We start from the raw sequence: 27,666 nt of genomic DNA on the forward strand, positions 1-27,666 counted from the left end.
GCTAAAGCCTCAGCAATCTGGCAGGAGGTGCTGTTTGCCAGAGCGGCCGCCTGATGCATTCACCAGGTGGGTCTGACCATGGAAACTGTTCTGCATAGATCAGACAGAGGCCGAGAGGAAGGTGGAAGGGCCCATGCGATTGCCCCTCCCCAGCCCTCGCAGCCATCAACCCTCTTCTGTGCAACTTGTCCTCTCCCCACTCACCCACCCCGGCTCTCCACCAGGAGTCGCGTTCCCCTCACTTTTTAGCGCTGCTTCCCACAATGCACCATGGCCCTGGTGGCTGCTGCTCACTCTGGCTCTGCACCCTGGGATTATTTCACAATGCTGCTGCTGCTGCTGCTGCTGCAAGGGAGCTGAGAGCCGGGGCGGGGGAACGCGGCGCGAGCCTCCCCCGCGCGTGCAACTCCCTGCAAACTTCCCCCCCGGGCCCCTGGCCCCCGCGGCCGGCAGGTAAGGGCTGGAAGCGGGCTAGTCCGTAGTAGTTTTGAGGCTGGGATTGTCCAGACATGGCTCCTTCCCCTCTCTCCCAGCAGCTCCCGGAGGGTGGGAGAGGAGGACTTGGGCGCGTGTTGGTTTGTTTGGCAGGCTGAGCTGCGATCGGGTTTATCCTCCCGTCAGAGGATTGCGCGGGGGGGCGGGGATCCCTGGCTGCTTTGCACGGAGCAGGAGCTGTTTTCAGAGGCTGATGGGGGTGGGCATAGCTGGGCATAGGGCTCGCTTGCAAAACACCCCCCCGCAGGAACAGGGCAGACGCGGGAGGCTGGCTCGTGTGTGTCTGCGGGGGCCGGAGCGCGGAGGTAAAGAACTCGGGCTTGTTGCACGCTCGTGTGTGTCCGTGTCAGGGTGCACGCCCCAGGCGGGTGTCCCGGTCCCCCGCGGGAGCCTACGCGCTGGGCACAGGCTGGATGGGCAGCGAGCCCCAGGCGTGTGCGGGAGTTAGGCTGGCAGCTGCGAGTCTTCACGGGGAAGGGGAAAGGGGCGGGGGGGTCGTGTTTTGTCTTGTAACTCCCAGCCACGCACGAGCCCCAAAGGCAGGGAAACGTCCCACGCGAAATCCGCTCTGCCCCGGTCTCCCTTTCGCCCCGATCCGCGTCGCGTGTTTCTTTGTGCTGGCGCAGCGCTGCCGGCTGTCAGCCAGCCCGGGGAAGCGAAGCGAAGCGAAGCACGCGGAGACACCGCAACCGCGGGCCTGAAATCTCACTGCGGGGCTGCGCCACCCACAGCTGCACCGCGTGAAACCCGCGGGAGCGGTGCGTGCGCTGCCGCTCTGCAAACCAGCTTCCTTATTCCTGCCCGGCCCCAGCGGGCTGCTCTGAGCAGGACCCCACTCCTGGAACTGCGGGCAGCCTCCTGATTCCCTTCCCAACACTCCCTTTTCTGTTGCTGTAGCTATCACAGGGGGCCTCTACACAACTTTGTGTGTGTGTGTAATGGGAAAAGCCAAACGCTGATAGGAGCTAGTTCCCCACATATACAGTATATCAACAGTGCGTGGCGCTCTGGGAGTGAGTCTGGTGCGCCATAGCTGTGAGGGAAAGCCCACAGTTTGCTGTCCTACTCTCAGATCCTTGTATATTTTAAAGAAAGATCAAGCAGCCACACACTTTTCAGATCGAGGATCTTTGATATTTTCTTACATGGCAGCGTAAGGCTCCTGTCTGCCCCTTCCTCCCCCAATTGTGAATCCTGGAGCAGTTTGGAATTTGTTTCTGGTTTAAAAAAACAACCACCACCCATCACCAAATGCTGGGTCAAATTAAGCTTGGGTCAAAGTGAATACCTGGAGTTTGGGGAACTTCAGAATTGCAACCCCATTGCCACGCCCTGGTTTTGGTCCAGTGGGTTTAGCTGATCGCCATATTTGGAGTTGGGAAGGAATTTTCCTCCAGGACAGATTGGCAGAGGCCCTGGAGGTTTTTCGCCTTCCTCTGCAGCATGGGGCACGGGTCAGTTGCCAGAGGATTCTCTGCAGCTTGAGGTCTTCAAACCGCAATTAGAGGACTTCAATAACTCAGACATAGGTTAGGGGTTTGTTACAGGAGTGGATGGGTGAGATTCTGTGGCCTGCATTGTGCAGGAGGTCAGACTAGATGATAATAATGGTCCCTTCTGACCTTAAAGTCTATGAGTATATTGATGGTATCGCACAGCACTTCAATGCAAGGGAATGGCAGTCAGTCACGTTGCAGTCGAACCCAAGTGAACCTTCCCCGGGTAAATCTTACTGTTAAAAGAATCTTGCCATTTGGTGCAATCTGGGCTATTTGGCAGGCAAGGAAAATTTGATCTTTGCAATCATTTTTGAGGTGTAGAGAAGCCCTTCCTGGCAGGGATGGTTTCACAATGTCCAGAGAGGAGGGGATGGAGAAATTATCCCAAATTTCCTTTAGCTTGAATCCAGGTGTTTCAGGATCTCCCTCCTCCTGCACATCACTTTTTATTGGTATCTATATCTCCTTGTCATGTGAACTCCTCATGCTGGGACGTGAATTATTAGGGCACTTACAATTTATTTTCAGTGAAGATAATACTGGTTCTGAAATCATAACTCCAACTCTCGCACTGTCAGTGCAGTCTCCTGCCTTTTCCCCTCATCCCCCATGCTGGTGCAGTACTCTCTGCACATTATGCTTCCAGCGTAGGCCTATAACTCCGGATCTGGAGGTGATAGATTTGGAAGAAGCCTCATGCCTTGTTAACAAGACACTACCTCAGGATTATTTTTTTTTCAATTGTAGAGCTGTGAGAAAGCACCAAGAAAGAGCAGCATTTAAAAAAAAAAGAGAAAAAGGGACTTTGTCGGGAACAGAAATAGGACAGACGCTTACATCATGAAACACATGGTTGATTTGTTTATCTTTCCCACCACATCAGGCAGCGGGGGCTCACTGCAAGGGCAAATGCTCCAACCTAGTATCTTCCTTTAAACTTGTTTCCAGTTTCTTATTGTCTTAAACAAAATCAGCTGAACAAGCATCTTCCCTGTGCCCTGGGGAAGCTGCGTTCTGTCTTACAGAGGCTCTTCCTTCACTCCTCCTCCCCCTGCCTCACTTTTTAAAACCAACTTGCTGACCTCCTGCTGGCTGCAGGGTCCTGATACAACACAGCCTCTACAGGGGTGTCCTACCATTCAGGGCTGGGTGTGCTGGCGAGGGTTTGGTGCAGTGGATGCTATAAAGCAAAGAAGCTGGCACCTTTCTCTGGCAAGATTTAAAGACGTTCCTGTGCCAGGCCCACCACTGCAGGACCTGGCCAGGTCTGGAAGCTGGAGTCTGCACAAGCTTTGAATTCCCGCAGAGCACTGGAATGTGCCTCCCCCGCTCGAGCAGGGCTGCCAGGGCAGGAGCCAGCAGAAGGGGAAGCCAGAGTGAGGACGCTCTGCTACTAGGCTGGAAACCTTTCTAGAAATCATTTACATGGCACCCTCAAGGTGCACGGTGCTGGGCCTGCAAGAGACTCCTAGACATCTCCTATCCACAAGAGCCTGTGCAATGTAGGAGACACAGGTTATCTATTTGTATGGCACTGTTGATGCTTGGACACAGAAAAAGGCATGGTCCCTTCCAGTCCAGGTAGATGATATGAAGGAAGCAGCGAAAAGCAACAGTTTTGTTTCAAGCTGAGGGATGTCAGCCACCTGCTGAGGGGAGGGTTGGTGTGGGCCAGCTTGCTGGAAGAAGTATGTTTGAAATAGAGACTCAGAGGAGGAAAGGGCCCAGGAGAGGGCGGGGCTGGACAGGGAGGTTGCTCGTGCAAAGGACGTTGCATAGAAGAAGGCAGAGAGGCAGGATTGGAGAAAGGACATCGAGCCCTTATGCTTCAGGGCAGAAGCCAAACTCTAACTGTGAAGGTCAGGAAGGAGCTTTCCCTGTAGGCCGGTTATTCCCTAGCTGGCTGCTTCAGGGTTTCTTGCACTGTCCTTGGAAGCAGCTGGTTCTGGACACTGTCAGAACAGGCTATTGACATAGATCAGAGCAGAGGGCTATCTACAGGGCATTTCCTCTGCTCCTATGACTGGGGTGCTGCGTCAGATGGCCTGGCTGGAGTGAAGTGGGTGAGGAGGGTATGGCGAGCTCACCAGAGAGGAGAATAAGGAAGGAATGGCTCCTGGAAAAGTGCATTTTAAGTGGGGATTTGGTGTGGGTACTGGGCCAAGGCGGGGGGACTCCTCCAGGTGCATCTCAAATCTCCTTCCAAAGGTGGGTGATGAATTGGCTTAGGGGAGGCCACTCTGCACAGAGGAGCAGGCAAGTGACCTGTGCATGTAGCATAGAGTCCTGGCCTGTGGCTCAGCAAGGTCCTGGCTCTGCACTCTTAGCCCAGCTTCCCAGTTCTAACACTGTAGTTAGTAATGCATAGGGCTCACCTGGTGCCTTGGAGCTGCCATCTGGACCACATCCATGCATTGCCTGAATAGTTCAGTCTTGCCAGCCAAGTGCCTGAAGTGGAGGGGAGGGAGTTGCATCAAGTCATCTGCAGTGGCATTGAGCTAGTTGATGTTTATCTTCACTCAGCAGGTCCAACTAGGAGACACAACTGGGTCTGGATACCAACAGGGTGCAGCTTTGTTCTTGCAAGTGCTGCTGAGGGAGGTGGTGTATGTGGGGACCACTCTGTGCTTACCCTAGTCTGTGCCAGCTCTGAGTTTGGCCCAGTAACCAGAAAACATGTCCTTTGTGCTGAATGTAATTGACATCAATGGAATTACACTAATGCTGAATTTGGCCCATTCAAGCCTAAACTTAGTAACGCTCAGTCCTAGTAGGCTGTGGACCAGTCTCCCAAAGGAAGTGGTAGAAGCGCCATTGCTTGGATTGTTTAAGACTAGACTGGACAAAACATTGAGTAATCTGTTGCTGGAAGCAATCCTACGCTGGCTATGGAGACTCAAGAGGCAGTGTCTCTTCCAGCTGTTTTTATGAATGCACAGACTCCCAGATACCCATGTGCAGGATGTGAGCCGTGGAAAGGCTCACACTGAGATCGGTTAATTTTTTCATTCTGACATACGTTCATTTGCTAGTCTAACACCCTGTCGAGAAGTGTGGGTAGACCACAGGGTTGGGAGCCAGGAACTCTTGAGCTCTCAGTTTGATTCTCACACTGACTTGCTATGCGACCTTGGGCATGTCAGCTTCCCTCTGTGCCTTAGTTCCCATTACTAAATGGGAAATAATACTACTTGGGAGTTGTGGCCATTAATTGTAGCGCTTTGAAGTTGTGACGTGCTATATGAGTGCTGAGCATTGCAATGAATTGGTCACTGGGTGTGTACTACCATCCTCCACTGGATGGAATTGGAACTGTTCCACACTGCCATAGACTCTATACTGCTGTTAATGGAGGTTGTCTCTTAAATAACAATACTTTAATTTTAAAACATCAAATAAAATCTTGAAACTAACATAGTCATAGAATTCAAGGCCTGAAGGGACGTCCAGATTATCTAGTCCAGGGGTCGGCAACCGATGGCACACGTGCCAAAGACGGCACGCGAGCTGGTTTTTAATGGCACGCTGCTGCCTGCCGGAGTCCCGCTCTTCTCCGCCCCTCGCCCCCCTCCGCAGGGGCAGAGGGCAGAAGGCAGAAGCTTGGTACTGCCAGCTCCCCTGCCTCTTCCCGTAGTGTGCTGGGTTCCTGCCCCTCTTCTGCCTCTCTGTCCTTCCCTCCCTGCGGGCTGATCAGCTGATGGCCCTTGCGAGGGAGGGGGTCGGGAAGGAGCAGAGTCAGCATGCTCGCTGCTCCCTGTGGAGGCAGAGAAGAAGCGGGGGCAGGGCCTTGAGGAAGGAGGGGGTGGAATAGGGGCATATTGCCTCCAGCCCTCTGCCCTGATCCCCCCACCCAGTCCTCTCCCCTGAGCCCTGTACCCCCCTCATACACATCCAGCCCTCTGCTTGACTCCTTCACCTGCACCCTCCCACATACCCAGCCTCCTGATGCCTCATGCACCCCCCACATCCAGACTCTTACACCCCCCACCCTGAGCACCAAACGGAAGCACCTGCACCCCTCACACCAAATGGGAGCTGCTCAGGTAAGCGCTCCACACCCAAACTTCCTGCCCCAACCCTGAGCCCCCTACCTCATTCTAGCTCCTGGCCAGACCCTTCACCCCCAGCCCTAGGTCCACTTCCACCTTCAGCTCAGTGCAGAGAGAGGAAGAGAATGGGCCAGAACCAGGGAGAAGACAGGTGTCCACTGTATGTGGGCAGGGCCAGGACCCCAGACTGGCAGTGGGCTGAGTGGATCCGGCATCTGGGATCCCGGCTGGCAGGAGCCGGCGGATGAAACCCCTGAGCAGCAGTGGCCTGAGCTGCTCAGCCCACTGCTGGTCTGGGGTACAGCTGGCTGGCCCCGCACAACCCGCTGCCGGTCTGGGGTTCTGGCTACCAGACTCTTCCCAGCTGGGGTCCCGGCCGCAGGCCCCACTCAGCCCACTGCTGGCCTTGGTGAACAGAACCCCAGACCAGCAGCGGGCTAAGCGGGCCAGCAGCGTAAGATCAACATTTTAATTTAATTTTAAATGAAGCTTCTTAAACATTTTGAAAATCTTGTTTATTTTACAATACAAAAATAGTTTAGTTATATATATAGACTTATAGAGAGAGACCTTCTAAAAAACATTAAGATATATTACCAGCACGTGAAACCTTCAAATTAAAGTGAATAAATGAAGACTCGGCACAGCACTTCTGAAAGGTTGCTGACCCCTGATCTAGTCTGATCTGTATATCACAGGCCACTGACACCCCCAGCCACCCATACACTAACCCAACAACCAGAATTAGGTCTGGTCTACGCTACAAACTTAGATCAACATAAGTCTGCTGATATCGACTGAGATATGCCAGTGTCTACACTCAAATTTGTCTCCCGCGGATCTAACCATCCTGTTAAAGTGGCGCAATAACACTAACTCCGCATGCGATGTAGAGACTTAGGTCGATGCAGTGCGAGTGTAGATGCTGGGTGAGTGATGTATGCTTAACTTCGCTGGTCAATCACAGCACTCTTTGTTATGTCCCACCCCGCTTCCTCTGACTGTATGTTGTCTGGTCACATTATGGGTTCTCTGGCAGGACTGTAGCAAGACATGCACCAAGCACTACTAGCGCTGTATTCATATGGTAACAAATTTCCTTTTAGCTCGTTTCTCACACTGCCTCCACTCATGTGCTTTGACAACACAGAGATCTGAGTCCTGTCATTCTTGTCACCATTAAGTTCTCGGTGCCGAGTGCGGTGGCGCTCATGAAATTCCAGTGCGGCCAAGGATTTGTTACAGCATTACTGACGCTGACAGCAACGCAGAAAATGTGTGGGAAGGGTCAATGCATTTGTTTTTAAAAATTATGCCACCAATCCTGTAATCAGATCCACTTGGGCAGATCCCCAGTAACGGGGGTTTGCTTTCTTTTGTCTGATTGCAGGATGGGGGCAAAGCTGTTACTTCCATCATTAAAGATATTTGCTGTTATTGTCCTGGGATTGTACGATTTTTTTAAATATTTCTTTTAAAAAAAATCTTTCCAGTTCATCTTTCTTTCTAGCTTCACTTTCTGCTGGGAGCAGAGAATGAAAAAGGAGAGCAATGTTTTTAATGATTGATCAAAAAATTAGTTGAAGCAGTATGTTTAAAAAACCCAACCCACCACCCACAAAAGCAACAAAAGAAATTACAAGTCAAGATGTGAAAGTTGGAATGAAAACAGTAAAGATCAAACTCAGTTTTAAATATAGATGAGAGATTTATATTTTATTTAATACCTACTGCGTTGCCATCCTTTTAAAGTCCTCCCTCCCCAGTTTTTAAGAAGATGGTTTAAAAAACAACAGAATTGTCTCAGAAGTCAGAGAAATTCAATAACCAGCGAGTTCTGAAAGGGAACGTAACGAGCGCCATTAACAAACTTTGGGAGAAAACCGTTCTACTCATATAAGGATCTGATACTATCTGGTGCTGAGTGTTCTTGGTGACTTCAAGTCCCCTCAGTAAATGGAAGTTGCTGTGTCTCTCTCAGGATTCACTAAGCACCTCGCAGATCAGACTGTCATGGCCTGAGGCAATGGTTTGCAGCCTGTGGTCGGCAGATCCTGAGGGGTCCACGAAAAGTTGTCATGATTATCATAGAACAGTGGTTTGCGGCCTGTGGTCTGTGTCCCCTGGGGTTTGCAGACTATGTCTAAGATTTCCAAAGGGGCCTGCAGTGGTATTTGAAATCCTTTAAAGGTCTGTGAATGGAAAAAGGTTGAAAACCACTGGTGTACGGGCTCGTCTACACTTAAAATGCTACAGTGGCATAGCTGCACCAGTATAGCGCTTCAGTGTAGACATTATCTATGCCAACGCGGGGTTCTCCTGTCAGCGTAGGTAATCCAACTCCCTGACAGGTGGTAGCTAGGTCGAGGGAAGAACTTGTTTTTGGAAGAATTAAGTTTTTCGTTTTGGCTTCACAAGAAAGATTTAACATTCTTAAGCCAGACTCTGAGTGGCTAATCCTCAATAAGATAATGCCCGCTCCCATCTTTTTCAGGGTATGGAGGGGGAATGGAGTGAGGATGATAATTTGTTTTAATATGCTGAGTAAACAAGCTTGGGGCTTGGCTACACTTGCAAGTTGCAGCGCTGGTGAGGGGGTTACAGCGCTGCAACTTACTTGGTGTCCACACTTACAAAGCTCAGCCAGCGCTGCAACTCCCTGGCTGCAGCGCTGGCTGTACTCCTGGTCTGCTACGGGTGTAGCGAATCCAGCGCTGGTGATGCAGCGCTGCTCATCAGGTGTGGACACTCACCAGCGCTGTTAGTGGCCTCCAGGGTATTAAGAGGTATCCCAGAATTCCTGTCTACAACAAACCGGAAGGTACTCCCTGGAGCTACCAAACACAGCTGCTCTTTGCTCCAGCAAGTGAGCCGAGGCTTTGCAATGTTCACAGCTGTTTGCTTGAGGAGACAGCACGGCGGGGGGGAGGGAGTCTGTCAGAGAAGCTGCTTATCTGGTCTGAAGCCTTTTTACATTTAAGAGTGATTGAGAGAGGGGTGGGGGAAATGGCCAGAATTTGCAAGGCAGGGAGCCCAGAGTGTCTGCTCCAAAAATCCGCTCTCTCTGTCTCCCCGACTCCCTGTCACACTCCACCCCACCCCCTGCTTTTGAACTTGCAAGGCAGGGAGCTGTCACAGTGTCTGCTCCAAAAATCCACTCTCTCTGTCTCCCCGACGCTCCCTGTCACACTCCACCCCACCCCCCTCTTTTGAAAAGCACGTTGCAGCCACTTGAACGCTGGGATAGCTGCCCACAATGCACCACTCCCACAAGCGCTGCAAATGCTGCAAATGTGGCCACACTGCAGCGCTGTTCCTACACAGCTGTACGACCACAGCTGTAACTCCCAGCGCTGCACATTTCCAAGTGTAGCCATATCCTTGGTTTTTTAAAAAGTCACTTCAACAAGTTTCTGAAGAGAAAAGCAGTTTGCTACACAACTTTGAATGTTTCTGACCCTGCGTCTACCACACACATAAGGTCCAGACTGAGGTCCAAGATATACTATGGAGTCAGAAATAAATATGTGATAGGGTCAGCTGCAGCCAAACTTGCTAGCAATGCAATTGCGTCTGAGTGAACCAAACATTACCCTGGCTGCTGTGTTCAAGTGTAACCTGGTGTTTCCACCGTTCACAATTTTATTGTCAGTCTTGTGATTGTTTTTTCCTTTTCTTTAAAGTCCCAGCTCCTGGAGTCATGTGACTATGCAAAACTTTCAGCTTCTATTTTTAGCCCTCATGATTGGGAAGGAAAGCTAAAAAAAGTGCATGGTTGCAGAGGAAAGCTACAAAAGTGACCTCCCTCCCCAAGGCTCAATCCAGAAGGCAAATAAAATGAGCCCCACTTTTTTTTTTTTTTTTTTTTTTTTTTTAATAATTTCATTGTATTTTGGTCCTGACTTGTCTTTTGAACATTTGATGTTGGCAGCACTGGTAACTCCCACTGAAGCATTAAGAATCGTATGCAACTGACAGTATAATTGGGCCCAAGCAGACCCCAATGGTTGTAATAATGTAACACGTGTCAAGTGCAAATCCTTGAAAAGAAAAATCTGTTGTTGAAAATCATTTCAAGCAAAATCTTAGAAGCCAAAACCACTCTCAGTTCTGCAAAATCAGCTCAAGTTCCTGTCTTGAAATGTTTCCCTTAGGTTTTTTACAAAAAAACAAACAAAAAACTATATGCTCTCTCTTCAAACTGCCCCTGCACATGCTCAGATGAACCCTTCTCTTTCCAAATCCCTTCATCCCTAAAAGTTCCCTCTCCTCTTTTCCAAGACCTTTCCCCCAAGCTTTCTGCTTAGCAGTGGCTGCATTTGTGCATGTTTCTCCACAGGCGACTATCTCTGCCTAGCTCACTCTTCTTCAGCTGAGTGTGGCCTGTTTTGATATCAGTTGCCTTCTCTCCTCTTTCCTCATGGGCAATCTGGCTCATGCTCCTGTTGAACCGCTACTTCTGGTTTCAGTGGGGCCCAGGCACCTTGGGGGGGCTGTGGTGGTAGAATTTAAACCCCTGAATGCAAGATTAAAACCTAGATAGATCTTTGCAAGGTTTCAGTTGCATTGTCCCCTGTGCCACTATGGAGTTACTTAAAAGACAATTACGCCACTGTATATTGTCTCAGCTAATGGAAAAGACTGAGGACAATCCGTTATAAATCCTTCTTTTGAGAGGCTTGTAAGTTTCTTGGAGTTTTCTTTTGGAGTGAATTATATCTACATCAGTGAAAGAAATTTAATTCTATAGCTCTCGCTGCATAAACTCAAGGGAAAACGTGTACAAATCTACCACATTAAACTGGATCATAATTCCCATTGAAGACACATGAAAAATATATTGTAGCGATTAGGAGCTTGCACAATGAAGTATGGAAATACTTCAGAGATGACACACATTGTCTTTTAAATCCAGCTGACACCACAGAAATCAGAGGTGTGTGGGAACACTCAGTTCAATTGAGACTGAGAAATGTTTGCTCCTAGGTGACCTGGCTTTTTAAGGAGTACAGAAAGAATAAATATTTTGCCCTGCAAAAAAGCAGTATGTTCTCTAATGGTTTGAACAGGTACATGCAACGTATTCTCAGCTGTGCCACTAAGTTGCTGTGTTGTAAAAAACAAAAGGAACTAAAAACTTTAACTAGTTAAAAATCCTGTCTGTCGCCAACACATTCAGATAAGAATTGACATGGCTGATGCAGAGTGGTCAAACTTTTAAAAACAAAAAGAAATTTAGTTTCTGGACTGAGAATAAGCAGGAGACATTTCAACCTCAAAAAGTGTGGAGTGGTTATTTGTTCGTTTTTTTTTCCACCTCTTCACCCCTAGGTTATTCTAAGCCCTGGAAATAGGAGTATACATTGGACAGGTCATGTCACAGCTGTAACTAAATGGCTGCTAGTGCACAAGTACAATAAAACAATGAGGATATGTTTTCGTCGTAGATATTTTCCTATAATGGAGCCGACCTCTTATTGGGATTTTGTGGTTCCCAATGAGTCAGATGCTGGGCAGAATCAAGGGACTTCGATGCGATGCAATTCAGTTCGATGTGATTCTATTCAATTCAACAAGGCTTTATTCAGTGTGCACAAAGATAGAGCCCCTTCTTCAAAAACCAGGCAGAGTCCCTCCAGCAAGGAGCCCCTCCCTTTGCTATTTTATAGCCGATGGCACTTACGTAACACAAACCTCTATCCAATCATATTTAACCTTTCTATATATGGATTCACTCATCACGTGCCCATAGTTCTCCACTCCACATGTTGAGCTTGCCCCCCTCCCCCTGGCCTTTTCTAGAATGCTCCTAGGGTGGTGAGCCACAGCATGCTTCCGTAGGCATAAGCACCCTGCAAACCACATTTTATCCAAAATCAACACAAGCATACCCTTCACTCTTCACAGCTGTTGGGTGAATATCCTCATTTCTTCTTCTAATCTGGTAATACAACCCTCCAGCAGACTGGTGTGTCTTCTGGATAATTTTATCCACTGGGGAAGCGCTGACTTTGGATGTATGCAATCAAATAATGTAGATATTAAGGGTGAAAACAGCTGAGCTCATCAATTACAAGGGACTATATTGCTGCCTGGTCTCAAACCTATCACTGAAATGGGGAGACTGGGGTAGAACAGTCTTCATTCATCAACATATGACATCACAGGGAGTGTAATTCATCATTACCCTAGATCTCTAAGGGTCTGAGGGAGGCAGATCTTAATACTTCTGCATATTGTAATAGATCTGCGTCCACCTAAGCACTTCCTGTTTGTCGCTCTACTGTAGTCTGTGGTCACTAGGAACTTCACTTCAGCAGAAGACAGGACTGAGATTTCCCGCTCAAAGAGGCCCTTGTCTTTTGTGCTAAAGGAAAATCTCCATTATGTGTTTAGCAGTATAGGGCTTGTGACATACATCTGAGCAGTTCTGATTTTAGTATGGCAGTGTGGACCCCTTTGGTAATCTTAGACATAGTAAGAACAGCCATACTGGGTCAGACCAAAGTTCCATTCAGCCCAGTATCCCGTCTGCTGACAGTGGCCAATGCCAGGTGCCCCAGAGGGAGTGAACCTAACAGGTAGTGATCTCTTTCCTGCCATCCATCTCCACCCTCTGACAAACAGAGGCGAGGGACACCATTCCTTACCCATCCTGGCTAATGGCCATTAATGGACTTAACCTCCATGAATTTATCTAGTTCTTTTTTAAACCCTTTTATAGTCTGTGGACTGCTAGGAGTCTGTGGACCACAGGTTGAAAACCACTGCTGTAGGGCATCAAACAAAGTGATTAACAGCTGTCACATGTTTTCAACAGCTGTCACATGTTTTCCAGCAGGTAGGGGGCAGTAATATATATGTACACTAGCCAGCTCATTACGTTATCTAGACTCTTAGTGGCTTGGCACAAGCTTAGAGTATAAATGTTCTGTCCTTTTACTGCTGGTCAAATCAATCCTATGGCTACCCTCAAAACTGTAAAGGGATCATGTAACTTAAGGCAGCCTGCTTGTTGATCAGGAACACAAGGCGAACTCTGAATTGGGCTTTTTTTACTTCTCTAAGGTTAAAAGAGAAAAAAAATAGGGACAAGGGTGATATTAACGAAGGGAGAAAATAATTCTCAGTGAGCTGAAGCAGTTTTCTAAAGAGAGGAACTAAGTTGATGGCTGAGGCCAGTGGCAGTGAGACCTCTCTAGGTTGCTGGTTTGAGTCGAGCTGAGGTCAATAATGATCCGTGTATGTTACCACCTGATGGTAAGTCGTCTGCGCATAATAAGTTGGAAGGTCACCATCCAGCACACACTGGACAAGTGTCTACACCAACTCCCTCTCTTACCGCTAGACATGGTTCTTTCCCATCAGAGCTGACCTGCTTAGAGGCAGTGTGGGGGTAGTTCTCGCTACTGCTGCTTGCGCTGTGGATAAAGAGAAGTTTGCAGTTTCTGGGGCTGTTGATCTGACACTCTTGTGACCTCTTCAGTGGCCACCTGGCACTGGCCAAGATGGCCATCCATCAGAACAGGAGGAGGATGCTGGGCAGGAGGGTTCGCCCTGAATGTTGGGATCCTTTAACGGTCCTTTGTCTGTGGATGCTTCCAGATAGAATTCCTCTGGGTAGCATTTGCTGAGTCCCTGGGCTCCTTCACGGAGCAGCAGGCTTTGTCCAGTTTCCTATGCTTGGTGTCCCCCGATGGATCCCTTGTTTTGATCCTGTACCCGCATCCCCATCCACCTTTTTCCCCCCTTCTCTTTTTCTTATTTGTATTACCGCAGCACATTAGAGCCTGTGGTTGCCAACTGTCTAATGGCACAAACCCAAACACCCTTGTCCCGCCCCTTCCCCAAGGCCCTGCCGCCATTCACTGCAGCCTGTCTCCCTCCATCGCTTGCTGTCCTCCACCCTCACTCACTTTCACTGGGCTGGGGCAGGGGATTGAGGTGTGGGAGGGGGTGCAGGCTCTGATAGGGAGTTTGGGTGTGGGAGGGGGCTCCAGGGTGAGCCTGAGGCAGGGGGTTGTGGTGCAAGAGGGGATGTGGGCTCTGGGAGGGAGTTTGGGTGCGGGCTCTGGGCTGGAGCAGGGGTTTGGGGTGCAGGAGGGGTGAGGGGGACGGTGCTTACCTCGGTCAGTTCCTGAAAACGACTCCCAAATCCCTCTGGCAGCGGCTCCTATTTGGGTGGGGCGGGGGGGGAGGGAGCTCTGCTCGCTGCCCCTGCCCGCAGGCACTGTCCCGCAGCTCTCATTGGCCGCAGTTCCCAGCCAATGAGAGCTGTGGAGTCAGTGCTCAAGGCGAGGGGAGTCTGCAGAGATCCTCTTTGCCCCCTCCCAGAGGCCGCAAGGACGGTGCCTTAGCCCTGCTGCTTTGCTGGACTCTTAGTGCCCAATTTCTCCCGGTTTGGCTGCAGTAACCTCCGGGAGATAGAGCCTGATTCCAGGAGACTCCCAGCGAAACCATGAGGGTTGGCAACCCTGTGGGAGCCTCAGTCACAGGCCGGGATCCCGCTGAGCTGGCTGCTGTACAAACACAGCAGATCCATACCCCAGAGAGCTTCCAATTTAAACTGACATCTGGGTTTAACAGCCCCTCTCTCAACCGAGGGGTGTGCCTTGTGTTGTCTCGCTGGGCTGTGCCCATCGCTCCCTTTTCAGGCTGGAACTCGTCGTTGGCACTAAATGCACTGATCTGTTTTAAAACAGCGAAGCGTGGTGGCTGTTAGGACCCAGTGGAGGCTGGTGCCAGGGAAGCTTCTAGTTTGGTGGGAGTTGGAGATCAGTGTCCTGCACTGGTTCTTCCAGGCAGTGGGGCTAAAGGCTTCAGCTAGTTCTGGGCCTGAGGTCTTTAATGTTTCCTTCTAGTGGGACTCCTCCGGCATCCTGTTGTTTTCCCACAACAAAAGTGAGGGCATGTGTGAACGAAGAACTTTTAATAAGAGGTACAGGAGATCAAGAAACGTGAGAGCGTGCACCCAAGCCTAGGGAAGACTGAAATTCAAAAGGAAAAGACTATATCATCCTGATTTGTACTTTCCAGAGAAAGACCAGATTAGACTTGACTCTGTCTAAACCAATGGAAAGACTGCATGCCATCTGTTGGAAACTTGGAAGCAACATTAAAAAAAAAATACTATAACAAAATGTGCAGCCAACTGTTCACTTTGAGGATATCTTTTCCGTAGAACTAGTGGCTTGACCATTGGCTGCAAGCAACAAGATGATCACTTATAAAAAATCGGTTTCACCAAACCCATACAATGAGTGGTCGACTCTACATTGTAACAGCTTAGCCAAAGCCATACCTACTAACATGCAAACCTAAGCAGATTTTTACTATGACAGTGTTACAGGACTCAGGAACAAATCTAAGCACAAAGCAAAAGCTAATTACACCCTCTGTTCAGGCTTGCAGTTGAAACAGATGAAATTACAGAAATTGCATCCATTTGCCTCAGTTTCTACTCATGAATTTGTGGCAATGGCAGATCTGCGTTTGTTGAAAGTTCTTGAATAATCTGGGCCTCAAATAATAACTCTTTTCTCCCCGAATACGGAGAAAAAACAAAGATGTCTTGGAGTCCACCCCCCCGCCCCGCTTTAGCTGCTTATCTTTATATTCCATTCATGATATACATTATAAATTAAATTATCCAGTTTAGAGACCACTTGTGGCTGCAGATAGTGAGTGTGGGGGGGGGGGTGGAGGCAGAGTGAGAGCCCCTGGCTTCAGCACTGTTATGGAGCATGCTCAGTACAAGCCAAGCAGTGTATCTGGCGGGGGCTGGGCCTGTGACCACCCTCCTCCCTCATTGCCTATGCTCCAGCTCTGGTCTCCCTTGGGGACTTATTCTCTGAGCAGGGCAGAAGTAGCAATAACACTTATCTCTTCTATAGCATCTTTCCTTCAAGGATGCTTCACAAACATTAATTCAGTCTTGCAACATCACTGTCAGATTGCTGTTTTCCCCGTTTGATGTTGGGGAATCTGATGTTCAGGAACTCGATCATGATTGCACATTAAATGAGTAGTAGAGCTGAGAATAGAATCCTGATTTGCAGGTTCTATAAACTGCTAGACTCTGCTCCCTTATTTCTCAGGTTAAAATATGTGAGTGAAATCCAAATCAGCTGCAAAACTCCCATTGATTTAAGCGGAGCTAGGATTTCACCTGTGGAGCTGAATCTTGCATTGCCGTGGACCATTTATGCCAGTGCAAAGTGGGTATAAAATGCCACTGAATCAGAATTCTGCTTTCTTCTCCTTTCATAAAATGCCTTTACCTCAAGAGAATGCTAAGAGTCTTTTTGATTGTTTATAAAGCTCTTTGAAGGTGAACAGTGCTATGTATATACAGGCTCAGTTCTCATTAATTTTATGGCTCGAAGTGTTGGGGGGAAAAGAGGGTTACAACTGAGTTTACATATACAGGGCCAGAGCCTCAGCTGGTATAAATCAGCATCGCTCCATTGATTTCAACACAGCAACACTGAATTACTCCACCTGAGTAGCTGGCCAATGGTACTTTCTTTCTTGGCTGCACCAATAAGCCACATTGCTGTTACTTTATGAGGTTCCCTGTTTTATTGACATCCTTCCATGGAACACATCAAGTTAAATCCAGTTTTATGTTTTGGCTTCAGCGTTTCTCGGTGCTTTCCATTTTGCTGGATTTAACTGATCCCACTGGCATCTTTTTATGATGTATTCTATTCGGCTTCTTCCACTGCCTCAAGTACAGCAATAATCTAGGAATCCAACTTTTATTTAAAAAAACAAAAAAACCTGTAGGACATAAAGCTTGTAGCTTCCTTGACTATCTTCTGTAAGTGACAAAGAGGAGGACTTCTTGTGGAGTCTAAATCCAGTCAAATTAAACCTTAGTCATAATATTTTCTGTGGAATGTCATTGTGTACATATCATTAGCCAGGGAGGGCAAATACTTTGTTCTCACTCAGTTGGGAGATGTTTTCAGTTATGATTATGTTGTCACAGTGCCACCTGTCAGAAGATCTCAAAGCACTTTATCAATGCTTATGAATTAAGATAATTCTTTAAGGAAGTAGGGAAATAAATTTAGTTCCATTCCACAGATGGGAAAACTGAGGCACAGAGGTGCCATGATTTTCCTGTGGCCAGGTAGCAAGTCAGTGGGATTAGAGTTCCTGGCTCCCAAGATTGTCCTTTTCCCATTTGAGCGTACTCCCCCTCCACCCAAATATGCTAAGATAAAAGCTTATTTCCTTTTTCATCCTTTTATTTGGCTCCCCATCTTGTCAACCTTTGTTTTGGGGAACTTCCTCGACTAATAGCTCCAGTGCTTGGCTCTGATTCAGCCTTTAAGATCACTTGATTGTTCTCCATTTAATTGCTGCCCACAGCATTCCTAATAGTAGCAATTTAACTGACTAGTAGCTTTGTCCAATTTACTCCGCTGGCTGGGAGAGTTGTAAGCAGCAGCAGAGGCAGTGGATCTGCCTGTCTGTTTGCAGACTCTCAAAGACAGACAGCACTGCATTGGTTCATATTCAGAAGGTTATCTTTGCAACCCTGTAGCCTAACTCAGTAGTTCTCAACCAGGGGTACACAGAGGTCTTCTGTGGGTACATCAGCTAATCTCGACATTTGCCTCTTTTACAACAGGCTACATAAAATGCCCCTGTGAATTCAGTACAAACTAAAATTTCATACAGCCAGTGACTTATTTATACTGCTCTATATACTTACTATAAACACTGAAACATAAATACAATATTTATATTCCAATTGATTTATTTTGTAATTATATGGGAAGAATGAGAAAGTCAGCAATTTTGCAGTAATAGAATGCTGTGACACTTTTTTGTATTTTTATGCCTGATTTTTTAAGCAAGTGGTTTTTAAGTGAGGTGAAACTTGGGAAATATTCAAGACAAATCAGACTCCTGAAAGGGGTACAGTAATCTGGTAAGGTTGAGAGCCACTGGCCTGACTTTTATTTTATTAACTGGAAGTTTCAGTTTTGCAGAAATTGATGGCTTAGCCCAGGGGTGGCCAACCTGGGGCTCCGGAGCCACATGTGGCTCTCCAGCAGTTAAAATGCTGCTCCTTGTGTAGGCACCGACTCCGGGGCTGGAGCTACAGGCGCCAACTTTCCAATGTGCTGGGGGATGCTCACTGCTCAGCCCCTGGCTCTGCCACAGGCCCTGCCCCCACTCCACCTCTTCCTGCCCTATCCCCTGAGCCTGCGTGCCCTTGCTCCCCCCCCGCCCCCCAAGCCTCCTGCACGCCACAAAACAGCTGATTGAGAGGCAGGGGGGTGCTGAACGGTGGGGCTGCCGGTGTGTGGGAGGCGCTGGGAGCAGGATGGGGGAGTTGATGGGGGGGCGGGTGACGTATTACTGTGGCTCTTTGATAATGCACATTGGTAAATTCTGGCTCCTTCTCAGGCTCAGGTTGGCCACCCCTGGCTTAGCCTTATGTCACTAGGGAATGCTTCTGAATACTATTAGGCCCCAGAGTTTTGGACAGTAGATAGAGATACCTGTTGCTTTTTCTGTGTGAAGAGACAAGCATGGCCCTCTGGGAAACCAAAGCTGCAAACACAGTTGTCAGTCTTGACACCATGACCACGATTTCCCATGCTACATAGGTGCAAAGCCACATTTTAGAAAATCACATGCAAATATTACTGCTTTAGAATAAGCACTATAGAAATTTTGAACGTCACTGTGCGGGGGATAGTTCAGTGGTTTGAGCATTGGCCTGCTAAACCCAGGGTTGTGAGTTCAATCCTTGAGAGGGCAAAAATCAGTACTTGGTCCTGCTAGTGAAGGCAGGGGACTGGACTTGATGACCTTTAGGGGTCCCTTCCAGTTCTATGAGATAGGCATATCTCCATTATTTATATTTATTTAAATACATTACCATACAGATAATTCACTCTGTATCACAGAAGGAACTAAAAATATTTAAGGAGAATTTTTCACAATACAAAATGCATTCCAGTTTGGCTTTTGTCTGTTTTTTTTCTCTCTATCTATTTACATCTATAGTCCATTTCACCATAGTACACTTCTCCCCCGATATAACGCGGCCCGATATAACATGAATTCGGATATAACGCAGTAAAGAAGTGCTCCGGGGGGGCGGGGCTGTGCACTCCGGCAGATCAAAGCAAATTCGCTATAACGCGGTTTCACCTATAAAGCAGTAAGATTATTTGGCTCCTGAGGATAGTGTTATATCGGGGTAGAGGTGTATTTGATCTGTAATGAATTATTTCCTCAAAGCAACCCTGTTCGGAAGGGTAGTGTTGTCCCAGTTTTACAGATGGGGACTTGAGGCACAGGGTAAATTAAATGATTTGCCCAAGGTCACACAGGAAGTCGGTAACTGAGCAAGATGTTTTATCCACGTCTCCTGATGTATTGGTTCTCAGGGTACCAAGACCTTGTTACGCCCCTGTCTCTAGGCAAGGGAGTCCTGCTTGTGCTTAACTGGATGTCAGCTCCTTGATGCCACCAGCCTGTGGGCCACCCAGACACTCTCCTCTGTGCTGTGCCAGCCCTTACTTTGCCTTGCAGGTTTACAGTCGGTGTACCTCAGTCCCCGAGCCCTTTTGAAGCATTCACCTGTAGTGTCCAGCTCCTTCTCTGCTGAATGCTTATAGAAATACCAGGTCTGCTGCTCCTAAGGGAATATTGTAATATGACTATTTGTGTGATATGACTCAGGATCAGCACGCAGCTTAATATCACAGCACTCAGATATATTTACAGTGAAAACACCATCCGTAAGTTTATTACCAAAGATTTAAGAAATGGAGAGTAAAGATAATAGAAACAGCAGGTTTAAAATAGGCAAGCCACTCATCCGGTGTCAAATTGGTCACTTCTGCTTTTCTAGGGTTTGTCCCCGTCTTGTACTCAGACAAAACTGAATGTGGTTTTGTCTGGTATCAGATGGGAGGATGCCCTTTTGAAGAGCATGCTGCCCTGCCCCCGCCAGCATGCCCTTGCGTGCAAGTTCACGCTGGCAGTGGCAAAGTGGTGCACTCTTAAAAATGGCATCCGTTCCCCCGAGCAGCATGACCTTGCACGCATGATGCATGTGAGGTCATGCTGGTGGAGGTGGGGTCACCCCCGCTGGGGCAGGCTCGCACCGTTCCCAGAAGTATTGTAATGTCTGGTATTCTGGGAATGCGAGTGGCTAATAGGATGCTAATATAAAACAAAATTCTAACTTGCTTTCTAGAGATTAACCTTAACAGGTTAACCTCCAGTCTAAGTACATTTATCTCACCTCACATGTCTTCTGCAGTGTTTTCCACCAAGCCTGGTTGAGATCCTATAAATGCACTTTCTGTTTATTTCCTACATGCAGGATAAAGGGGTGTCTTCCTTGCCTTTTCTTTATAGCCCCCAAAGTACTTTTTTTGGCCCTAGAGTCAGGATAACCGCCCTTAGCTTATTCTCCAGAGTGCTGATTTCACATTCCCCCATTGGTTTTGTATGTAAGTGGGGTTTCCATTGTATTGGCTTACAATTAGGACTGTCAAGCAATTAAGAAAGTTAATCACGATTAATTGTTCAATTAAACAACAGAATACCATTTAAATATTTTTGGATGTTTTCTACATTTTCAAATGTATTGATTTCAATTATAACACAGAATACAAAGTGTACAGTGCTCGCTTTATATTTATATATATTTTTATTACAAATATTTGCACTGTAAAAAACAAAAGAAATAGTATATTTCAATTCACCTAATATAAGTACTGTAGTGCAATCTCTTTATCATGAAAGTTGAAATTACAAGTGTAGAATTATGTACAAAAAACCCCTTCCTTCAAAAATAAAACAATGTAAAACTTTAGAGCCTACAGGTCCACTCAGTCCTACTTCTTGTTCAGCAAATCGGTCAGACAAACAAGTTTGTTTAAATTTGCAGAAGATAATGCTGTCTGCTGCTTGTTAAAATGTCACCTGAAAGTGAGAACAGGCGTTCAGATGACACTTTGGTAGCCTGCGTCGCAAGATATTTACATGCCAGATGTGCTAAAGATTCATATGCCCCTTGATGCTTCAACCATCATTCCAAAGGACATGCGTCCATGCTGATGACGGGTTCTGCTCAATAATAATCCAAAGCAGTGCGGAGCGACGCATGTTCATTTTCATCATCTGACTCAGATGGCACCAGCAGAAGGTTGATTTTCTTTTTTCGAGGTTTGGGTTCTGTAGTTTCTGCATCAGAGTGTTGGTCTTTTAAGACTTCTGAAAGCATGCTCCACACTTCATTTCTCTCAGATTTTGGAAGGCGCTTCAGATTCTTAAACCTTGGGTCGAGTGCTGTAACTATCTTTTAGAAATGTCACATTGGTACCTTCTTTGCATTTTGTCAAATTTGCATTGAAAGTGTTTTTAAAATGAACAACCTGTGCTGGGTAGTCATCTGAGGCAGCTATAACGTGAAATACATGGCAGAATGCGAGTAAACCAGAGCAGGAGACCTACAATTCTCCCGCAGGGAGTTCAGTCACAAATTTAATTAATACATTATTTTTTTAACAAGAGCCATCAGCATGGAAGCAGGTCCTCTGGAATAGTGGCTGAAGCATAAAGAGGCATATTCATCTTTAGCACATCTGGCATATAAATATCTTGCAATGTAACTACAACAGTGCCATGCGAATGCCTGTTCTCACTTTCAGGTGACCTTGTAATTAAGAAGTGGGCAGCATTATCTCCCGGAAATGTAAACAAACTTGTTTCTCTTAGGGATTGGCTGAACAAGAAATAGGACAGAGTGGACTTGTAGTCTCTAAAGTTTTATATTGTTTTGCTTTTAAGTGCAGGTTTTTTTGGTACATAATTCTACATTTGTAAGTTGCACTTTCACAATAAAGAGATTGCGCTACAGTACTTGTATGAGGTGAATCGAAAAATACTATTTATTTTTATCATTTACATGAAAATATTTGTAATAAAAAATAATATAAAGTGAGCATTGTACACTTTGTATTCCGTGTTGTAATTGAAATAGATATACACCTCTACCCTGATATAATGCGACCCGATATAACATGAATTCGGATATAATGCGGTAAAGCTGCACTCTGGGGAGCAAGCCTGCTTTACCGTGTTATATCCAGCAGCAGGGCTTGGGCAGCAATTTAAAGGGCCCAGGGCTACCTGTAGTGGTTGGTGCCCGGGGCTCTTTAAATCACTGTCAAAGCCCTACTGCCACTACCCCGGGGCTCTGACAGCGGGGCTTGGGTGGCATTTTAAAGGGCCTGGGGCTCCAGCTGCTGTGGGGAGCCCTGGACTCTTTAAATCATCGTCGTAGCCCTGCCGCTGCTACCCCGCCGCTTCCCTGATATAACGCGGTAAGATTTTTTGGCTCCTGAGGACCAAGGTAGAGGTATATCGGGGTAGAAGTGTAGTTGAAAATGTAGAAAAACATCAAAAATATGTAATACATTTCAATTTGTATTCTATTGTTTAACAGTGTGATTAATCACAATTAATTTATTTGAATTTAATTCGTGTGAGTTAACTGCGATTAATCTACTTACAATGTTTAATTTACATGTCAACAGAGAGACAGGTGAATACACCTCTTTGTCAACTCTGCCTTGATACAGACTTAAGGAACTTATTTTCAGTATAGATACATGCCTCCTTAGCTAATATCGCCATAGATGTCAGAACAGTGTTAATGATCAGCTTTTGTTTAAGATCTCACATGATATTCTTTGGTGAACAAGACTGTACAGACCAAGATCAGGATATTCTTGTAGTTGGCATTGAGGGGTCTAAGGGGTCATGCCTGAATCTTAGGTCCAGTCTTCTGTTCATTAGAACGAGGGGGGGGGGTGTTCCCACTATTAACCCTTCTTGAGGAAAATTATTAATTTTAATTATTACATACATGTAAAGTGTAACATTGTAAATAAACAATGTAGGTTTCCTTTACATTTTAATGTAAACAATTGTAATGATAGAAATACCTAGCAATATGCATGCAAATAAATGCTTCAAGGTCTTTCAAACCAAACAGTTTTAGTAAAACTACGCTTCAAAAATACATTGAGAGAGCAAAATGTGGTGTTCAGACAGGGAAAACACTGTGTCTAAATGTTCAATGTATAAAATTGAACAATAAGCAACACAACATAACAAAATTGTTAAATAACATTATGGTGTTGATTTTAAAACAAAATAGTTGTCCAACTTTGAACACTACATTGTTTTAATTTTTTTAGTGTAAAATCTGAATTTATGTGTTGTGTAAGTAAAGACCCAACCCTATTGTCTTCTAATTAGAAAAGAATAAAATATTGTAATTAAAAATCTAAAATAGCAGTTATAACACACTGAGGCAATGGGTACTCATCCGATCTGGTAAAGGGGAATCCAAACTTCAAGTACATGTTATCATATTTTCTTACCACTTTCTTTCTTTTTTTTTTGGCTGGCTCATTTTTATGTAGCTGTAAATGGTCCGGGACTTTCATTATCTTCTCCACCAGTGCACTCTTCTCGTTTTTTAAAAATAAATCGATCCATGTCAGATTGAAATACAGCTTGCTGTTTTTTACAGTTGTAAATGGAGGACTGTGTCTGTGTTGCTAGGTTACTTTGCAGTGAAATGCACCGTTGTACTCACGAGAATTAAACTTGACATATTGCAGCTTATTTCTTTAAAACAAGTTTTTTCTATACTCTGACATATACAGCTCAAAACATTACATTATTGTAGCTTTTTGCTTAGATTACGCAAGTCACGTGGAGTTAAAAGCTTGACTGGAGAATGCAGTTGTGCCAGTGGACCACCTGGGACTGTGTCATGGTCTGCCTTTAGGCTGCGGCCCACCGTTTGGGAGCCCCTGCAGTAGAGAACCCTTCAGTCCTGCAAAGTGCTGAGGGCCCTCAAATTTCACCGAGTTCACTGGAATTGGAGGTGATTGCAACCTCACAGCATTGGGTCTTGTGGCCCCCTCCAGCAAAGCATTGACTTCAGTGGGATTCCTCACATGCTTTACACTACATGTGTGCTTAAGTGCTCTGTGGGATTGGGGCCTAAATTAGCAGTTTTCAGTCACTATAAATCATGTTCCAGGTTAAATACTGCAGAATACTTAAAATAAATGACGTGCTTCAGTAGGAGGTGGTAGCAGTACTCAAGCTGTATGCTTTGACAGAGCGTGTGGATGTTTTGGTAGCAATACGTCAAAATAAAACGAACGTCAGCTTGTTATCTGAACTGCATTAGACAGCAGTGCTTTAAGTTCAACAAACAGCTTGAACGAGTTGAACAAGAGCTGGGCTGCTCTTTCCTACCAACGGTTACCAAATGCCTCTGTATTTATAACTTAGCCATCTGCGGTAGGGTGGAGTTCGGGGGTTGGGGAGTTACTTGGATGTCCCCTATGGACATTCCTTCAAGGGTATGTCTGGAAAACTTCAAAGTGCGTGTTTTGAGGGAGGAAGGGAAAGGAGAAGTCTGGCCGGCACTGATGCACAGAATTTAAAGGAAATATAAGAAATAGAGCAGGCTCTTAAGAGTGGTGGGCTCACTGAAGCGAATTAGCCCCAAGCATTGTTCCTTCTCTTTTACTGCTCCAAAAGGCAGCCTCAAGTGTTCTGCAGCACTCAAATGTTTGGGCACTGAGCCCTCTCAAATTGAAGCTTTGCAAGGGTAGGTTGCTTCTTGCTGCTGTCAGTACCACTTCATTAGTGTTTGCTGATATTTCCAGGTGTACAGCAGTCTGAAAGCTCCTTTGGTTATTTATAATGGAGTTTGAGTGAATTTTTGGTGCGTGGTGAAAGTTTTTTGAATGGAGAGCTCTGAAGTCCTCTGAAGAGCTCAGATCCACCACAAACCATTCCCTCCCCTAAGACCCGGGTGAGCATAGCGAGAGGTCCATATCTGGGAGTGAGAAGTAGTTCAGTCTTCATGGTCTAGTGACAGTCAGTCATTTAGCTTCTCTGAGACTACCATGAGGTGGCCAGTTGTGATCGTGTATGTTTGTCTACTAATGGTCAGGTGGTAACAACTTTCAGTTGCTGGTGACCTGGGCCCAAGGAGAAAAACTCTATATTGCATTACCAATCTCCTGAGCCATCTGGTCCCTCACAGCTTACTTCTGACCACCCATCTAATCCCTTTTTGCTTATTTAATTGTTGCTTCAGTATGGAAATTACCCTTCTTAGCATTGTGGCTCTTATTAAGCTAATATCTCAGTGCAGTTATGTAAATACAACAGAATAAAGTAGCTTAATGGAGTTATGTAAAATGTAATAAATTGTTAATGACTTGTGCAACAATGTGATTTGATATACTTTTCCTGTAACCCTCAATATTTAGTTTTAAAGTAAAACCTTCTTCACAGACTATTATCTCATGATTTTCCATCTTCAAATCACCAGGTACAGTAGGAGACAGAAGCTTCAATACATATGTGTCTCTGTTAACAAGGGAACATTTATTTCTCTTCCCCATCCATCTTTACTAACAGGCAGTATTCTTTAGCATCCAGGAGTCTTAGCAAAAGCTTTCATATTGTAAACATTCCATGTTTTGTGGACATGATCAGGATTCTCATGTGCAGCATTTCCAATTCCACTTTCTCTCTCTTTGGATTGCAGCCCAAGCTCTGTGTTGGGTGAGGCCATAAGTCTGGATTGGAAGCTGGGAGGGGATAGACGGCATCCATTACACCTGTGGCTCTGAGATGTTCCAATTTTCAACGACTTTTTATATTTGTTACTTTTTCCAGCATGGTATAGATATTGTCATTCGGTGTTTCTCTGCCCTCTGGACTTTACTGTGCTGGTTTTTTGGCCAGTGATGACTCTCTGCTGTTAAAATACTTAACTTTATACAATACCTTTCCTGCCCAGGGGATCCCTTCACCTACCATTGAAATGCTGCTACATATGCTGCAAAACCTGGCAGCTGTTCTAATAGGGCATACTGTGCCACCACATAGAATGAAGTAAAGAATAACTCGTATCCCCTAACAACTACCATGGGAATTTCAATAGAATGTAATTATCTAAATTAGAATTTGGTCAGACATCAAATTAACACTTCTTTTTTGTGAAGAGTGCCAAGGGATTCTTAATGGCCAGAAATATTCAGGATCTCAGCAGGATCCAGGATTCAGCAGCACAGTGCTCCCGAGCATCATGCTGAGGCACTGGTTTCTATAATCACTGAGGGATGCATATTACCTATTTAGTTCCCTTATCATTCCCTACAGCACCTTGGGTTTTCTTTAGAGTTTTCCTAAGCAAGTACTGAGCAGCCTGGTTGAAGACTGAGATTTAATACCACAAACAGCGGTTAAGACATCTACCTGCAAACATACCATGAGGTCTTTTAATTCACGCAAATGGTCATGGCCTGGGTGCTATCTCTTCTGAAAGAAGGCAAGTTTTAAAAACACAGAATCAATTAAAATGATAGGAAAGAGACCAACCTGCTGGCTATTGTAGTGGAGGGTGTGTGTGTGAAAACTTCGATTGCTGCTGCCTTGAAGAGCGACAAATGCATTTCAGGATTCATCTCAGGCTGTGGGATGGTGCCAAGAATCCATAGCACTGGCCTGTATCAAATCTTCTAAATAGCCACTCAGAGTAACTTAGTGTGCTTTCCAGTGGGGAGGAAACACCAGTACATTAGATGTGAGAAATGCTTAGAAGACTGGCAGTAAATGAGATGGGAGAGATCTGGCCATGGGAAAGGCAGAGAGGTAAAATGGACGGAGTTGGAATACAAGAAAAGAGAAGGGGGATACAAACGAGACAGGGTTCATCCCATCAGAAACTGCAACTCTCAATCCCAGGTCCACTTCCAGGCTGACAAGAAAGGTTCTCAGCACAAAGGTTGCTTTAGATTTAAAACAAACAAATGAACAAAAATGCAATTAGCAAGACCAAAAGATTTGTTTTAGACTAGAAAAGGTACTAACATGACTCCTGCACTAAATTTTAACACCCTTTTTTTAAATCACTGATGGAACCCTTCACCCAATTGGATACGGTTGTGACGTGAAAATCTTGTGAATACTGCTGGGTAAAGGGCCAATAGCTTTGAAAGTGGAATGGAGTGAGAGCTGGGGATACTTTCACCATGCCACTATCTTTATTAGAGGAATACTTGAAATGTTGCTGATGTCCTCTCCCTATGCATGAGACAGATGAGCAGCAGCTCTGTGCTGTGCAGGAGGTCAGAGCAGAGAGCTCCATCTGGATGGATTGGAAGTACTGATGCCTTAATAGAGGTAAGAATGGTAAGAGAACTAAATCAGAGCTGCTCCTCCCTAACTGAAATGTACATCATAGTCTTGGCAGAACATAATGAAGGAAAGGAGAGATTTGCCAAGCTTCCTGCTTTTCCTGAAAGCTCACTTTCTCTGGGGGCTTGGGAGATCAGTTCTCTATTTCTTTTTCCTTCTCTGCTAAATCCAGAACGGAATGTATCAGTGAGGAAATTTCGTGAGAGAGAAGCATAGACTGAGCATAGCATTGGGAGCCAGATTGTAAAACCATTGGGGCAGGGATCGTTTTTTGTTTTGTCTGTACAACACCTAGCACAATGTGGACCTATCCCGTGACTGGGGCCCCTAGC

The 27,666-nt window shown here is 46.0% G+C and overlaps 1 protein-coding gene across 3 annotated transcripts in view; it reads left to right on the plus strand.

Moving 5' to 3' along the window:
• Window positions 1-308: 308 nt before the first annotated feature.
• Window positions 309-27,666, plus strand: part of EXTL3 (exostosin like glycosyltransferase 3) — a 260,320-nt gene continuing 232,962 nt past the window's right edge. For all 3 annotated transcript variants that reach the window (XM_075063583.1, XM_075063585.1, XM_032790869.2), the window contains exon 1: window positions 309-453. The gene's annotated coding sequence lies outside the window, so the exon portion shown is untranslated. The remainder of the gene's footprint in view (window positions 454-27,666) is intronic.

Source organism: Chelonoidis abingdonii, chromosome 3 (genome assembly GCF_003597395.2).
Source record: "Chelonoidis abingdonii isolate Lonesome George chromosome 3, CheloAbing_2.0, whole genome shotgun sequence".
NCBI lineage: Eukaryota > Metazoa > Chordata > Testudines > Testudinidae > Chelonoidis > Chelonoidis abingdonii.